This window comes from Marmota flaviventris, chromosome 9 (assembly GCF_047511675.1).
Source record: "Marmota flaviventris isolate mMarFla1 chromosome 9, mMarFla1.hap1, whole genome shotgun sequence".
Classification (NCBI taxonomy): domain Eukaryota; kingdom Metazoa; phylum Chordata; class Mammalia; order Rodentia; family Sciuridae; genus Marmota; species Marmota flaviventris.
The window spans coordinates 114,217,017-114,230,936 of record NC_092506.1 but is presented as its reverse complement, the minus strand read 5'-3'; the positions used below and the strand labels follow the sequence as shown (position 1 = coordinate 114,230,936).

Below are 13,920 nucleotides of genomic sequence, written 5' to 3'. Positions count from 1 at the left end.
CAGAAGCTAGAGGAGAGGAATGGACATGATATCCTTCAGAGGCCTGGATAGGAATCAAGCTTCTGACCATTTAATCCTGGACTTCTACACTGCAGAAAAGAGACAAATTTTTTTGAGAATTGTGACCATGCATGGCCTACAGAAGGCTCTGCCCAATATGCAGGCACCACCCAGAAGTAGACAGCTGCAGTGCTTAGCCCTTTCTGGGACATTCTCCTTCTTTTTTTCCCTCTCTCTCTTCTTTGTCATTTTTTATTCATATACCCCTTCACTCCCTGCCCTTATTTTTCAGTGCCAGACATGGCAAGGAATGATACAGCCAACCATTATTAAAACATTTGTTTGTAACCTATATCCTCTTTATCACTGACCTCAAACCAACTCATTTTGTCTGTGTTTTGTTCTTTCTTTTTAAATACACTACCACCAAGACTGGTGGAAGGAGCTAGGGCAAGAGAGATGAAGCGGGAGAGTCCAGTAGGCCAGAGAGGAGGAATGCTACAAGCCACAGTAAGAATTAGCTGTATTTAATTTAAAAAGGGAGGGGGAGTGAAGAGATATACCCCACAAATGATACAGTAATGAGGATACACAAATCCCAAAACACGGCAGAAGGCTTTCACTCCATTGGATGTCATCGCAATGGAAGGCATAAAAAGTGGAGTAACTCAATGTTGATAGTCCAATCTAGTCCATTAGGCAAGATGGTGCAAGAAGTCATTTAAATTAAAAATGCCCTACCCTTGTGTAACTGTCTAGCAGATATGGAGAATACAGTGATAATCCACAGAGCTTTCTCCATGTAGCTATAGAAATGTTTTGCTGAATGGATGAATGAATGAATGAATGAATGTTGAATGAATGAATGTAGAACACTGGAATAGGGTGCTGCAATAGATCTCTCGCTTTCACAGATACAAATGCTAGATTCAATTATCTCAACTAAGCAGGAAGTGGGCTCTTCTGCTAGGAATGCCAACCCTAATTCACTTTGTCTTGAAATGTACACAGATGTTTGTAGTAGATACAGCAATGATGTTTTCCTTGGGGTGCCAGGCCATATGAAGGGTTTCCTTCTTTTTTTTAATATTTATTTTTTAGTTTTAGGTGGGCACAATGTCTTTATTTTAAATTTATGTGGTGCTGAGGATGGAACCCAGTGCCTCAAGCATGCTAGGCAAGCACTCTACCGCTGAGCCACAACCCCAGCCCCTGAAGGGTTGTCTAGGCTGTCAACACTTATTTCATCTTTCTTTCACTTGCTGCTTGCACTGTCTTTGTGTGGCTTCAGAACTGTGTGAGGCTTATTGTTTTCTCATGATGCTTCTAGAGTTAGATCTCGTTTTTTGTTCCTGTCAAACATTCTGAATAAATTATTGTAAGATCCAGTCATGACAACGCTGTCACATCCATTCTAGCAATATTCAAATTTATCAAGTATGCATTTTCATATAGTGAACAAAGTTTACTTCTGAGGTATTCATGTACCTGGAATATTTCCATGGCCTGTTTTCCATATTTAAGTTCTAAATTTTGACTGACAAATAGCCTCTAGTCATCATATAGTGACTACTATGGATGAATTTTACATTAGAAATAGGAGAGGTGATTTCAGAAAAAAAAAAAAATGACCCGTTACTAGGGTCTTCAGGTTCTTCAAACAGTTTAGAACATCTATCACAAGGCAGATACTCTCATATCTCATAACTAAGTAGTTCTTTTACTGCTGCTGTATACAATAGTATTACAGTCATTTGGATGGAATTTTGCTGTTACAATCACTTCTGTGAGCTCCTCTGTATAGGCAGGCTTGGTATTTGCAGTATTAAAATTCCTGTCTGTCATTTCCAGGTTCCAAAGATTAATCCACAAACCATATGTAGATAAATAAGCTTCATGATCACTATTAATAGAAATTGAGTTGATGCGCTATATATGTGCATTGGCAAACATTCTTTGTGGACTGGCCTCAATCATTAGATCCATGGGCCCAAAGACTGGCACATGTAGTGTAGTAACTGTAGCAGGATTTCTGTACCTTCCATCTTCCTCTTTCAAGTTATACCCTCCCCTTCACTGATTTTCTATAATTTTCTTATTTTATCATTGGTAGACAATAAAAACTGAGCAGCATTTTTGGGGGGTAACCACCTAATTTTGTTCATCTTTTTTTTCCCTTTTTCTAAATTTTTCAAGTAGTCAAATTATGGTTCATGGCTCTGGAAGGTGCTGTAAGCATTATTTTCTCCCCTGCTATAAAACTGGATTTTGTTCTCATGGGGTGTTGTGAGGATTAATTCGTCAGTGTTGGTAAAGCACCTGAGATCCTTGGGTTGAAGGTGCTCTTGCTTCTGTTGAAAGATGACAACTCTGCCACTTTTTCCTCCTGTTACTAGTAATTTTCCAGAATGATTAAACTTTACTGTAGAAATTATATCTGCTTCTGCTACATTATCATTTACTGCTTTCACCTGAGAAAACACCACTGAATATCATTTCCTCCTCCAGCTGTTACCACTTTGGGCTGCAAATGGTGACCCTGCTGAGTTGCTCTGGGTCTCCACATCCTGAATTGTCTCCTCCCACCTAGAGATGGTGAGTAGAGAGGGTGGATGGTGTGGATGGCACCTGTGGGGATAGGGGCTGGGGGCTGGGGAGAAGGAAGGAGGAGCGGACAAACCAGCCAGCAAGATGGTGGGTTTCACACAGGGGCTTTCCTGTTGGTGCTCCTTCTCCTGCAGTGGATGAGGCTACAACAGTGATGGCAGCGGTGGGTGACTCCACTTCTCCTTTCTGGGACCTTCCTCTTCCTCTTCCTCTTCCTCTTCTTCTTTTGTACTAGGAGTTGAACCCAGGGGGCTTAACCCCTGAGCTGTATCCCCAGCTTTTTTTGTGTTTTATTTTGAGACAGGGTCTTGCTAAGTTGCTTAGGACCTCATTAAGTTGCTGAGGCTGGCTTTGAACCCATGATCCTCCTGAGCTGCTGGTCCACTGTGCCTGGCTCTGGAACCTTCTTAAAGGGACATGGTGAAGCATTGTTCTTCTAGTGGTCAGTACTTGGAGCAGTGTACCTGGTTGTGCACTTTTCTTGGAAGGGGAAATGTCCACACATGTGATCATCCACCAATTCAGGCGGTAGCCAGTGGTTTGGCCTGATGTTCAGAGACTTAGAAAGAACATGATTGGAAAAATGGTGGCAAGGAAATTTGGGGAAGTATGAGGATAGACTCTCTGAATGGATAAAACATATACAGAGAAATTTAATCATTAAGTGGATAGGTTGACATGTTCTGTGAATGCCAGCCAACCTCTTCCTCCAGCTATCCTTGTCTTTGCCAAATGGTTTCATAAACAGAGTGGCCATGATGGCAGAGATAGAGGTTATGCATGGGCTAAGCGACTTGGACTTCTTCTGCAACCACTGCTCAGTGCCCAGTCTGCCAGCAATGGAAATTAGCACTAAGCCCCTGATAAGGCACCATTCTCTGGGAGTAATCAGCCAGCTACCTGGAGGCAGGTTGATTACACTGGATCACTTCCATCATGGAAAGGGCAACATTTTGTTTTTACTGGATAAGATACTTTAAATATGTTTACTTTCCTTATATGCAATACTTTTGTAAAAACTACTATCTGTGGACTTATAATGTATCTTATCCACTGTAGTGGTGTACCACACAGTATTGTTTTTGATCAAGGAACTCACTTCATAGAAAACAAAGTGCTTCAATGGGCCTATGTTCATGGAATTCACTGGTCTTACCATGTTTTCCACTGCCCTAAGCAGCTGACTTGATGAATGGTGAAATGGCCTTTTGAAGACTTCGTTACAATTCCAGCTGGATAGCAATATCTTGCATACCTGGAGTAAAGTGCTCCAGAAGGCTATATGGGCTCTGAAAAGGTATCCAAAAATATTGTGCTGTTTCTCCTATAGTCAGGATTCCTGAGTCTAGGAATCAAGGTTTGAAATGTGTCACCACTCACCATTACCCCAAGTGACCTACCAGCAAAAGGTTGGCTTCCTATTTCTGTGGCTTTATGCTCTGCTGACCTAAAGGTCTTATCTTAGTTCCAGAGACACAATAATGATTCCATTAACTGGATGTTAAGATTGCCTCTCAGGCCATTTTAGACTTCTCATGCATATGGATCAACAGACAGATAAGGGATTTACTGTGTTGGCTGGGTAGGTTGATCTGCCTACCAGAGGAAATTGGACTTTCCTCCACAATGGAGGTAAGGAAAACTATGTCTAGGATACAGAATATCCCGTGGGGTGTTTCTTGGTATTATTATGCCCTGTGATTAAGGTTAATGGAAAATTATAACATTCATCCAGGCAGGACAACTAAAGACTCAGACGTTTTGGGAATGATTTAGGTCACTTCACAGGTAAAGAACCATGACCAGCTGGGTGCTCACTGAAGGAAAGAGAAATACGGAACAGATAGTGGAAGCAGGTAGTTGTAAAAACTGACTATGACCATGTGGCCAGTTACACAAAAGAGGATGGTAATTGTCATGAGTATTTCTTCCTTATTTTACTATGAATGTGTGTCTTTGTTTTCTTCCCTTTCATTCCCTTATAAGAGGTATTAATTTTATATCACACTATCTAAGTACTGCTGACTTTATATCATAGCATTGAGTCATGAGATAGCAAGGAGAAGGGTAAAGTCCTTATCTCCTTTTCTGGGGAAAAGGTTAGTGCATTTTCAGTTGTATACAGGATAGTTGTATTAAGTTAGGAGAAATTACGATCTTGTTATTATTTTCATTTAGAGATAAAATGTTTGTTATAAGGAGATGTGTATAGGTGACAAGCTGACAATGAGGGGACCTGTGATGGTTAATTTTATGTGTCAACTATTCTGGATCATGGGGTGTCCAGATTAAACATTCAATATCCTGTGTGTGGAATCAGTGGACTCACTAAAATAGATTGCCCTCCCTGATGTGTAGGCATGATATGATCTTTGGGCACCTGAACAGAACAAAGCGTGGACGAAGGAGACATTTACCCCCTTTTCTTGTGCTTCACTGCTTGAGCTGGGACATCTCATCTCATCTTCTCCTGTCGCAGACTAGGATTCATACGACAGGCTCCCCGTGCTCTTAGGCCTTTGAACTCTGACTGCATTTTACCACTGGCCCTCTTGGTCTCCAGCCTGGGAGTGGCAGATGGCGATTATCAGCCTCTGTAATTGCACAAGCCAATTCCTCATAACAAATCATCCTCTATCTAAGTATCTCCCCAAATACATCGTAAAGACATCTACAATGTAATTTATTTGTGTGTGTGTGTGTGTTTGTGTGTGTTATTCATTATGCTTCTTTGGAGAACCCTGACTGATATATGCAAATTAATAATTTTCATTAAATTTGGAAAGAATACCATTTTTTTTTCAAATATTGCTTCCTTATTTTTTTCTGGATGCTGCAATTGTACACAAGCTAAGCTTTGTGGGATTTCCCCATTTCTTACTGATGCTCTGTTCAATTTTATTCCACCTTTCTTTCTTTTTTTTTTTTCTCTCAGTGTTTCATTTTGGATAGTTTCTGTTGCTGTGTCTTCAAGTGAAGTCATCTTTTATTCTATAGCATTTAATCTGTTGTTAATCTTGCCAGTGTATCTTTCATTTCAGATATTGTATTTTTTATTTCTAGAAGCTTAGTGGCTATGTTTTCATTTCATTTTTCTTCTTACCATACCTGTATTTTCCCAAACACATGAAATGTATTTATAACTACCATTTTGATGTTGTTGTCTATACATTTTACATCTATGTTTTATCTGGCTTTATCTCTATGGGGATGATTTCTTTTCCTGGTTCTGTGACTTATATTCCTGCTTATTTTCATACTTAGTAATGTTTGATTGGACACTGGACATTGTACATTATATTTTATTGGGTGCTGGAATGTTTGAATTCTTTTAGATACTTTGGGATTCTCTCTCTCTCTCTCTCTCTCTCTCTCTCTTTTTTCCCTTTGTACTAAAGATGGAACCTGAGGCGCTTTACTGAGCTACATCCCCAGCACTTTTTACTTTTTATTTTGAGAGAGGATCTTGCTAAATTGCTGAGGCTGGATTTGAACTTGAGATTCACTTGCCTCTGTCTCCCAAGTCCCTGGATTACAGGCATGCACCACCACACAGGGCCGGTACTTTGAGATTTGTTTAAAATGAACTAAATTTCTTGAATCAGTTTTATTCTTTTGAGGTTTGCTTTTAAGCTTCAGTAGGGCAGGTCTAAGACAACTTTTTATCAAGGGCTAATCTGGTTCCACTAAGGCTTTATGCTTTGAGAACTGTACCAATGCCTCACATCCTGGGAGGTCTTCTCAGTGTGACTAGTGAGAACACTATTTCTGGCCCTGTGTGAACTCCTTAGTGGCCTGTCTCTGTCTGTCCTTTCCCCGGTTTCTACATAGCACACGGTTCCTGTTTAACAGCATTCTAACTTGCACACAGGTGATCTCAGACAGACTTGGCGAACCACTCTGCAGGTCTCTGGAGCCCTCACTTTTTATACTTCCTCCTTTTGATACTTTGCCTCACAAATTTCATCACCTTGTTCTGCTAGAACTCTGAACTTTGTGTCCTTAATCAGTGAAACTATTTGGCTCTATTTTAGTTTTTCTTTTTGTGTATTAGACCTGCAAATTCTCAGGCAGTGAGTGGGGCCACTGGTCACACTCATATGTTTTCTTCCTTTCAGTGATCACTGTTTAGCATTTTCTGTTACCCAACGTATGGAAACTTTTGTTTCATGTATTTTGTCCAGCTTTTAGTTGTGAAAGGAAAGAAGGTAAATTGAGTCTCCACCATAGTTGAAAATAGAGTTCTGTTTTGGTAAACAGTTTTTATCTTGTTTGAATAATTTCTACTCCTGTTTTAGTTATTTTTAAAAATTAGAATGCTATTAAATATGGGGGGAGATCCTCTATTTTGCATGTATTTATAAAATCATGTAGGTTTTAGTCTCAATATATAGATTCAGTGACACAGACAAGATTCCTATTGTGGAATAAGTATTACATTTCTGGAAGGAACTCTTTATTGGTCAATATTATGTTATGTTATTAAAAATATTAACAAATGTATAATATGATAGTAAGTCCCAATAACATGTTAGCATTAGAGCTATCTGTGTAGGTTGATGACACCCTGAGGGATTGTCACAAAGATTTGTCTGAAGGGGATTTAAATGGCAAAATAATTGTTTTTTTCTTCCAATAAAACTGTTAAAAATTTCTGATGGACTTTCTCACAATTTAGAAGATTTCTTTTACTTTTTATCTTTTTGGTTACATTTTGAAGCATTTAAAGTTCTTCATATATATTAGTTCTTCATATATTATATATATGATCAAAGTTGTCTCACTGTGTACTAATGCTCTGAATTTCTTTTCAGTATTTTTCTTTCTGTGTTTAAATTTGCTGGATCTTCAAGTTCAATAATCTTGAACATCTAATTTGATATTAATCTCATCCAGTGTTTTTTCAGGTCAAAAGTTCAATTTGAATATTTGATTATTTTTGAGATAGGACCTTGTTAAGTTACCCAGGCTGGTTTTGATTTTGTGACACTCCTACCTCAGCCTCCCTAGTAGCTGGGATTAGATGTGTAAGTCACCACACCTGGCTCAATTTAAGGATTAAAAAATATTTTCCTTGTCTCTACCAACTTGTGCAATCTCCTCTGACTTCTTGATCATATAGTTATAATAATTATAACTGTTTTAATGTCTTTGTCCATGTCATTTCTGGGACTTTTTTTATTTTTAGTCTTAATAATGACAAAACAGGAGTCATATTTTCCTGAATTTTTGCATGTCTTGTAATTTTTAATTGGATGGAAGACCCTGAATTTTACCTTGTTGGGTCTGTGCTTCAAGGTGAGTAGAAAAGTGTCTTGAGGGCTAAAGCTCTGGCTGAAGAAGTTGGCGGGAGGCTCCCTCTTGTGGATGTAGTAAGGAAAGAAGAAAACTGACCATTCTCTTCTGCAGCTGCAGTCAGAGGTTTAGCCAAGGGAGGATGACTCAGGATGGGAGCGGTGATGGTGACTAGAAGAGGGGAGTGATTTGGCAGAAGTTGGGCATCAGCCTCAGGGCAGGATAGAGCTTCCTTGGAGGTGGAAGGTGGTTCAGTACCAGTAAAGCAAGCCATTAAAAAAAAAAAAAGTAAAGAAGCTTTAGAAAACAGGAGGAACCAATTCAGTACACTTGTTATATGACCAAATTTAGGAACTCAAATGATCTTTTGTAAAGTTATGAAGTTTGTGAAGGATAATAAATCTGAGTAGACCTCCCACAAACACACAGGAGGTGCTTGCAAAGAAGGTCGTGTAGGGAAGAAGATTGTCACAGCAAGATTTTTGCTTCTTTATTGCTACCAAGATTCTTGGTAGCAAACATGATTATAAGGATAATTCTTGAGCCACCCAGGAACTGTGATAAGATTGGGGGAAACTAGAACTTCAGTCTTTGCTAGGTGGGGCTTAAGACAGAGGCTATGCTATTTGGTTTATATGCCATTATATTCTTTGATGTTAGGCTTCTCAGCTTAGTGATTTTTTTATTTTTTATTTTTTGAGGTGGGGGTACTAGAGATTTAACCCAGGGCCCTTTACCACTGAGTTACATCCCCACTCTATTACATTTTTAGAAAAATTTTTATTTTGAGATAGGGTCTTGCTAAGTTGCTTGGAGTCTTGCTAAATTGCTGAGGCTGGCCTTGTACTTATGATCCTTCTGCCTCAGCCTCCCGAGTTACTGGGATTACAAGTGTGTGCCATCACACCTAGCTCAGGTCAATGATCTTAAAGAAACTTATTATAGGTTAAACAAATTTCTTAAATGTTAATATGTATGAGAAAGAGCCAATGAGGCTTGAGAACCATAACTTTGGAGCCTAGTGATACTAGGTAACTTGTTGGATATGCCTGAAATGTTCCTTGGACACATAAAGCATATTTTTTGTTATTTATTTATTTATAATTTTTAAAATGTGATTGATTTTTAAATTTATTTTTATTAGTTACACATGACAGTACAATGACCTTGACATTCATACATTTGAATCAGATGGGATATAATTTCTCATTTTTCTGAGTGTACAGGTTGCAGAATCACATTGGTCACGCAGTCACATATATACACACAGTAATAATAATGTCTGTTTCATTCTACTGTCCTTCCTATCCTCCCTCCCCTCCCCTCCCCTCCCCTCCCATCACTTCTCTCTACCTAATCTAAGGTAACACTATTCTTTTTTTCCTCACATCTTCATACATGTATTTTGTATAATGATGAGGGTCTCCTTCCACCATCCATGCAATTTCCCTTCTCCCTCCCTTTCCCTCCCACCTCTCTTCCCTATGTAGAGGTAATCTTCTTCCCATGCCCTTCCTCCCTACCCCATTCTGAGTCACCCCCCTTATATCAGAGAAGACATTCAGCATTTGTTTTTTGGGATTGGCTAACTTCACTTAGCATGGTCTGCTCTCATGCCATCCATTTCCCTGAAAATGCCATGATCTTAGATACCATCTCACTCCAGTAAGAATGGCAGCCATGATGAAGACAAACAACAACAAGTGCTGGCGAGGATGTGGGGGGAAAAGGTACACTCATACACTGCTTGTGCAGCCGATTTGGAAAGCAGTATGGAGATTCCTTAGAAAGCTGAGAATGGAACCACCATTTGACCCAGCTATCCCTCTCCTCAGTCTATACCCAAAGGACTTGAAAATAGCATACTACAGGGACACAGCCACATCAATGTTTATAGCAGCACAATTCACAATAGCTAGACTGTGGAGCCAACCTAGATGCCCTTCAATGGATGAATGGATAAAAAAAAAATGTGGCAATTATACACAATGGAATATTACTCAGCACTAAAAATTATTTATTTATTTTTGATAGTGATCAAATAAGTCTTACTGCATTATGCCTAAAGGTCACATGTAAGAGTAATATTAGCTTTGATGTTTATTTTGTAGATGAAATGGGATATTTAATTTTTTTTGTACTAGGGATTGAATCCAGGGGAGCTTACCCCATTGAGCTACATCACCAGCCCTTTTTACTTATTATTTTGAGACAGGGTCTTGCTAAGTTTCTTAGGAACTTGCTCAATTGCTGAGGCTGGCTTTGAACTTGTGATTCTTCTGCCTCAGCCTCCCCAGCTGCTGAGATTATGGGTGTGCACCACAGTGCCCAGATAATTTATATTTTATTATTTATCATGTGTTTTCTATGTTCATTTACATGTCTGCCTCCTCTAACAGTCCCCTAAGAGATCATGCTTTGTAGGTACCATGTGTTGGGTGATAACTGTTAGAAATATTGGATTGCTACAAGAAATCAGACAAGTGCTCAAAAGTTACTCTACAAGGCAAAATTCACTTCTACAGAAGGGTGTTCCACCAACCAGAGCAAGCACAGTGGGGTGGGCAGTCCACCTGTTTTTATCCCTAATGCAGATCTGCCCCTAGTTCTGATAGGAGGAACTTGGGGTTACTATGTATATGATTGGCTGATTTAAAATTGGGAAGAGAAAAGGGAAGGGTTATGATTGGCTCATTGAAGACACTATACACACTATGATTGGAAGACCAAGGACAAAGGGAGATTATAGTTGGGGTTGTGACATAGGTATCAGAATCTGCACTCTTGGTGGACATATGTTGAACATATGTTGTACATGTAGGGGAGCTCAAAATGGCTTTATTTTTTCCATATGGTTTTATAATTTAGAATGGCTCCATCTAACCAAATATTATGAAATTTAAGTTTTAGGCTACAGTAAACAGGTTTTTGTTACATACCGGGAAACTAAGACTACAGGTTTAACTTTGGTAGAAAAGAGAACATTAATCTTACATTATCAAATAATGAATGTTGATATATTTTATGTTGCTTATCTTATATACTTTCTGGGAAACTATGGATTTCATACTTCTGTCCACATTTTCAGGAAACTGATGTGAGTGCGGTAAATCACCTTGCCAAAGCCAGATGGCCACTAAGCCTTGAGTTCTCCTGTGAAGAATGCTGTGAACAGGGGTGTGCAGGCATCTCTCTGATATGCTGATGAATTGCCTTTGGTTATCTACTCAGCTTGGACTTGCAGGTCATATGGCAATTCTCTTGTTAGCTTTTGAGGCACCTCCATACTGTTTTCCATCATGGCTACACTAATTCACATTCCTGCTAATAGCTTATGGCATTCCCTTTTCTACATATTCTTGTCAGTACCCACTATCATTTGGATTTTTGATAATAGTCATTCTTACTGGGGTGAGATGATATCTCATTGTGGTTTTGATTTGCATTTTCTGAATGATTAATGAGTTGGAGCCTTACTTATACACCTGTTAGTCATTTGTCTTCTTCTGAGAAGTGTCTGTTTAGGTCCTTTGCTCACTCATAATTATTTTTGTTATTGACTTTTTGGGATTTCTTATATATTCTGGATATTAACTTCTTGTAAGATGTATAATTTGCAAATTCTTTCTCCCATTCTCTAAGTGTTCATCAACTGATGAATAGATAAAGAGAATGTGGCACACAATATATGGTGGGTATGTTATCCAGCCATATAAAGAATGAAGTCCCATCACTTGTGACAACACAGATGGAACTGGAGATGATTATGTTACAGTGAAATAATCCATGCACATACAGATAAGTATTGCACCATCTTACTCATAAGTGGAAACTAAAATAATTGATCTCCAATAATGTGAAGAGAGAGCCTACAGAACGGGAGAAAATCTTTACCACATGCACCTCAGATAGAGAACTAATCTCCAGTATATATATAAATATCTCAAAAAACTCAACACAAGGAAACCAAATAACTCAATCAATAAATGGGCTAAGGAACAGAAGAAATACAACGAATCAACAAATATATGAAAAAATGTTCAATATCCTTAGTGGTAAGAGAAATGCAAATAAAAACTACACTGAAATTTCATCACATTCCAGTCAGAATGGCAATTATCAAGAATATAAGCCACAATAAATATTAGCTAGGATGGTGGGGAAAAAGGTACACTCATACATTGCTGGTAGAACTGCAAATTTGTGCAACTGTTATGGAAAGCAGTATAGAGGTTCCTTAGAAAACTTGGAATGGAACCACCATTTGACCCAGCTGTCCCACTTCTCAATTTTTACCCAAAGGACTTAAAATCAGCATTCTACAGTGATACAGCCATATCAATGTTTACAGCAGCTCAATTTGCAATAACTAAAGTATGAAACCTACCTAGATGCCCTTCAACAGATGAATGGATAAAGAAAATGTGATATATACATACATACATATATGATATTATTCAGCCATAAAGAAGAATGAAATATTATGGCACTTGCTGCTAAGTATATGAAGCTGGAGAATATCACACTAGGTGAAATAAGATAATCCCAAAGAACCAAAGGCTGAATGTTTTCTCTGATATGCAGATGCTAATTCATAATAAGAGGGAGAGCTATGGAGGAATAGAGGTACTTTGGATTAGAAGGAGGGGAATGAAGTAAGGGGAAGAGGTATAGGGGTGAGAATGATTGTAGAATGAATCAGACATTATTACCCTATGTACATATATATTACATGACCTATGCAATTCTATATCATGTACAACCAGAAGAATGAGAAGTAATACTTCATTTATGTATGATGTGTCAAAATGCATTCTACTGTCATGTATAACTAATTAAAACAAACAAAAAATAAAATAATTGATCTCAGAAGTTAAGAGTAGAATGGTGGCTATGGAAGGCTGGGAAGAGGAGAGGGAGGGAAGGATGGAAAGAGGGTGTCAGTGGGTGCTTAGTAACATAGGAGCAATTGTTCTGGTGTGCTACTGTACAAGAGGGTGACTACAGATAAAAATAATGCACTGTGTATTTTAAAAAGCTGTAAGTAAGGGTTTTAGAAGTTTTTATCATAAAAATTATAAAGCCTGAGGATACAGATGTGTTTAACCTGATGTAAACATTGCACAATTTATACAAGTGTCAAAACATTGTTATTCCATTAATATGTACAATTTTTATGTACCAGCCATTTTTTTTTAATTTAAGAGTATGTGAACTCTAAAATTGTCCTATTAACTTCTGAATGTCTTGCACCTAACATAATGAATGAGGCATAGTACTCAATATTGAATAACTGAGTAGTGAACACCACAGTGCATATGAGAAACAGTTGCTCACTGTGAACACAAGATAGCAGCATAGATCCAACTATGCAGTTCACTATGGGGACACTTCTGTTTCTAGTATTGAGCTTCCAGGATGGTTGACCAAAACCAGAAAATGCAGATCCCATTGGGAATCTATTTTGCTATTTTTAAAATGAAAAAATTAACAAGTGACATGAAGTTACTAAGTAAGGGGATCTGATAGCATTAATGAATTTATTCCAATCATCATAAATAGTATGAGGGCCTGGGACCAAAGAAGAATGATATGAAATTTTCTTTTCTCAAGATCCCAGAATCATGCCTGCCCCCCTACCTCCACCTAGGACTAAAAACACTCTCATAGCATATTTTTTAGACTCAACATACATAACATACCTTTCCCTCCTCTGTCTCCTCCGATGCTTCTCGGCTATCACTGTCAGAAAGCTCTGTACATATAAATGAAGAATAACTGTGATCTTAGTCATAGTCTCTGATGGCTGTTATTGACCCCACTCATCAGCCTATTGTCTCTGTGTTTCTATGACGTTTATCCAGAGCCCTTTCCCATCATTTTAAATAAATTGACACTTCTCTGAACAATCTCCTTGAGATTTGTACATGTCTCCTAATGTTACAATTGCCTTTTTAAGAGTATGTGAACTCTAAAATTGTCCTATTAACCTCTGAATGCCTTGCATCTAACATAATG

General features: G+C 38.3%; 1 pseudogene; it reads right to left on the bottom strand.

Moving 5' to 3' along the window:
- Positions 1–981: 981 nt before the first annotated feature.
- Positions 982–3,349, bottom strand: LOC114100734 (serine/threonine-protein phosphatase 2A 55 kDa regulatory subunit B alpha isoform-like; annotated as a pseudogene).
- Between the last annotated feature and the right edge of the window lie 10,571 nt (positions 3,350–13,920).